Below are 4,482 nucleotides of genomic sequence, written 5' to 3'. Positions count from 1 at the left end.
TTCACTTGGCCTCGGGTGCCCTGCCTCTCGAGGTCCAGGAGGAGACACAAATGTTTCTAAGCACTCGCTCCCTCCTTATCCTGGAGGCCCCACAGACCCCTTCTGGGGGAGAAAAGTGGAGCCTTGCCTACCTCAGGCCGTACCTCTCCAGCTGTGATGTAGCCTACATTGGGCTTATTGCTGCCCCCTGAAGACATTGGCCCCCCACCCTACGAGCCCCCTAGGTCACCCAGTGCCCCAATCTGGCTTCATTCCCCCCACATGTGAATGCATATGGCGCCCATATGTCTCCAGGTTTCTACCGTCCTCCAGAACCCCACTCACCCATGGGTGACTACTGGCCGGGGCCTACCCACCAGGGCCCTACCCTAACCCTGGGAGCCACACTGCTATGGTCCTGGTCCCTTCGGGGGCTGCCACCATGGTGACAGTGTTACAGAAAGAAACCTTTGAGGGCATACCCATATAGATGGTGTGTTCCCACTGCCAGCAGGCCATCACCACCAAGATCTCCTACAAGACTGGCCTAATCTCATGCTGGGTATTGTTTGCTGCTTCATGGGGCATGGTCTAGGCTGCTGCTTATTTCCCTTGCCTCATCAACGACTTCAAGGATGGGACGTACACGTGCCCCAGCTGCAAAGCCTACATCTACATGTATAAGTGCATATGCTAACCGAGCCAGGACTGGACTCCCTGCTGTCAGTCTGGCCCCATGTGTTTTGCTTCCAGTACTCAGTGGCTCGTGTCCCCACTCCAACTTAAGGATAGAAGCCATTCCACTGGTCCCCTGGAAATCTTGTCCTCTTTGCTTTGCCCTTCCCTGTGTATTTGACTCTTCTGGTAAAAATTCTGTTGGATTTAAGGCCAAGGGTTAGATAGTGTCAAGGAGCTGGCACTGGGCTTATGTGTTGCTGGTTTGCTTGGTGTTTGTGATCAGGAAGAAAAGCTGGGGGTCTCACTCCTCCAATTCTGGGGGTCTCACTCCTCCAATTCTGTATGAAGTAAAGGTTTGGTCCTGATTTTTTCCTGGGACCAAAAGCAGTCTGAGTAGTGGGGGCACCCTTGACATTTTATTCTGCATTAATGATGTTCTCTGAATTTATGCAACACCAGCATGGGCCAATGTGAAATGTACTAATTTATCAATTAAGATTTTGAAAAATGAGTGGAGAAATGATACTTACATACTTGTTTATTGCCCAATCTGTGCACATAAAGATTCTTCCTAATGTTTAGGCTCCATAACTTCCTGTTCAGGTCCAGCTACCCTCTCTTTATTGGTACTATCCTCTTTATTATCAAATGCATCTCATTTCTGGCTAATTTTATATCTGCTCTCTCAAGAAAAAGGCAACGGTGCTGTTATTACTCATGATGCAATGGTTCTTTGGAGCCTGTTTGTATTGAAAAAAAAATAGATCTTGCCTCAATAGTTCTCTATTACTATTTATTTAATTTAATACTGGTTATATCATTATTCATGATGATGCATCATCCATCATGTCACCATAAATTCTGGCTCCCAATGGCTCTCTTAATTTATCATTATTCTTCATTGATGGTAACCACAAATCCAAGTTTCTGGTCATCTTAAATTTACTATTATGCCTTCCTTAGCATAAACACATCTTCCAACTGTGTTTTCTCCTGAATTCTTAGACCATAAATGCTGCATTTATAGAATGTGATCTCTTTCATTGTTAACTGCACCTCAGCCTTCCACATATAGCCACCAACAGGGAGAATAGGTGAAGCAAGAAAAGCGATTCAATTTCTTGGAGGTATGTTTGGCAGGGCTCAGGACCAACCCAGGAGAGCACAATATGACTGCATTGACAGAGGCAAGAGAGGAGATCAACTGGATGGACCCAGGGGCATCAGAGAGCAACGGCCTCTAAAGCCCTTGAAAGAGATAGACATGTTCATCTGTGAAGACTGCATGACACTTGATGTAAAGTTTGTGGAGGAATTGGAGTGACCACCTTGGGTGCCAATGTCAGGGAGCATACTGGGTAAAGGATACCTGCCACTTTTGTGTCCTGTTGACAGAGGATGCCCTGTTGGAACACAGACAAGAAAGAGCTATCCACACATACAAACCATGCCAAAGGTCAGTCAGCAGCTCAAACCCCAAACTCACCTGTCTTGGTAAGTCACCCAAAACTCACTAGTCATAACCTCACTGAAGAATATAGGAGAAAATTGGAGCTGAACGAAGTAACCTTGAAAAATGATGTTTCAACTAGAAACTATAAAACTAAAGACAAAAGGAACTGTACATAAACCCTGTACTCTGGTTGTAAAATTGTTTCTCATGGAAGTACGGGTCAACAATTCCGAAACTCCTTCACATGTATCCTGGGGTTGAACGAATAAGTAAATAGATGGTAGAAGGTGGGAGTCAAGTTTTCACTGTCAAAGAAGGAAGTTACAAGTAAAAAAGGGGGAAAGACTTGAGCAAACACTTGAGCAGACTTGAGAAGAGTCAGAGACATCAGCATGAGTTCATATTTAGCCAGAAAGATGGACAGATAGATACAAAAATAATTACAGATATGTGTACATATATGAATTAGTATACAAACCTACATTTCTTAGCCTTGTTCCCTGAAACAGTCCAGAAGCGTGATACCTCATTATCAATGAGCACACCCAGTGCTCAGAATTTTGTTTCTAATCCTATTCTGTTTAGACAGAACCAGGACTCCTTGAAGAAATAGCAGTTTCCAGGTCTCAGGCTGGGAAAAATGCAAGATAAGCCTGGAACATCTCATAGTGCCAGAAGTTTAAGAAGCATTCAAAAAACAAAGTTTAGGGACATGTCAGGGGTACACAAACAACCAACTTGAGAACCCCCAAAAGCCAAAGCTGGAATGATTAAAGTCACAAAATAAATAAGATAGCATTGGTTTATAACCTAATGTATAAAGTAAATATACATGAGTTCATAGTGCTATAAATAATTGAATGAATGAATGAATGAATGAATGGAATGATGTGATGAATTTTTTTAAAAAAGGAATTGTGAATATATATGTTGATACTTCTCCTTCTAGGAGCTTCATCTCCTCTCACCCTCTCTGTGAGTGTGAGTTGGATTTAGTGACTTGCTTCCCAAATTAAATGTAGAAAGGGAAAAATAATTTTATGGTGCAGGACCTTGGCAAACACTACCTTAACCAAGTGCTAAATTTTAACATCCTGGTGATAAATCATGTGGATATCATGTATCTCTCGATAGAAAATGAGAACATGTCTCACACACACACACACACACACACACACACACACACACACACACACACACACACCCCAGTGCATTTGCACCATTCTGGTGGCCCAGTCTCCCCCATTGTATAGCAAAAGCCATACTGTGAAAGCCAGACAGCCAGAACAATGCACTTGCCAGGCTGTCGTCTCAGAACCACAGTGTGCTGTGGACTCCTGGACCACTCTTAGGTTCAAGTGACTGGTCAACTCTGGGAATCTGATTGACTCTGCAGGAAGTTGGGAAAGCTGGGCTCCAGGAGTCCTGCCTTTTGCAACATCTTTTTCCAAAAGTTTAACTCTGTCTTCAGTGTCTGGACTACAACACCATCCAGGCAAGGGTGCCCAGACATAGTCCCATGTGGGTCCAATTGTGTGGAAATGCCTTACTCAAACATTTTTAGGTCTGCCTCCAGGACCCTCAACAAGTACCCCATTTCCTTCCAGGCCCTCTCCAACCTTTGTGAGGATTGCAAAACTGTAGAATCTTCAGTCAACATAAGGCCAAAGTGGCAGTTAGGAAAGGGTAGGGGACAGTGTGGAAGGTAACATTCCAGATATGGACGGAGATTTTTTTAACTTGGTACAAAAATCTTTTGTAAACATCATACTTAAATTAAACTACAAAGCATTATAATTAGGGACAAAATAAACAAATTGTGCAATAGCATGTATAGTATGAAATTAATTCTATAAAAATTTTTAAAATACACAAACTAACAAGGTTATAAATGACTTTAAGTATGTAAATTCATAGACAATGGTCTGATATCAGTGTTTACCACTGGAACCAGGGAAAAGGAGCCCAATATTGAGATTAACATCTTAAGTTTTACAAGAAAATTTTACCCTCCAACTCTTGTACTTCCTCAATTCAATATACCTTAATCACTCCTTACTATACTTTTGTCCAGATCTCCTAATCCCCCTTTCCAAATTTGTTAAACGTTTTACAGTCTTCATGTATTGTCCTCCTAAACTATCTTAAATTTCTTCTAGAATCAATGTATTTTCCCCCATTCAATTAACTATTTTTATAATCATTTCTACTTTTTTTGTTCCTTATTTCTGAGTTCTAGTAGTAAGGAAAAGCCTTGTTTTATATGCCTTACCTATACCACAATCTTTATTCTTTTATTCAGAATTATCACAAGTTAAAATATTACTTTAAATGTTTATAATCCATAACCAGAAGAGTATCAATGTTTATTT

General features: G+C 41.7%; 1 pseudogene; it reads left to right on the top strand.

Annotated features, from left to right (window-relative positions):
• The window catches only part of LOC102895771, a 5,826-nt pseudogene extending 5,150 nt beyond the window's left edge, over positions 1-676 (top strand).
• The last annotated feature ends 3,806 nt before the right edge of the window (positions 677-4,482 follow it).

This window comes from Pteropus alecto, unplaced genomic scaffold (genome assembly GCF_000325575.1).
Source record: "Pteropus alecto unplaced genomic scaffold, ASM32557v1 scaffold237, whole genome shotgun sequence".
In the NCBI taxonomy this organism is placed as follows: Eukaryota; Metazoa; Chordata; class Mammalia; order Chiroptera; family Pteropodidae; genus Pteropus; species Pteropus alecto.
The sequence above is the reverse complement of the archived record's forward strand: the minus strand, read 5'-3'. Positions and strand labels throughout refer to the sequence as shown.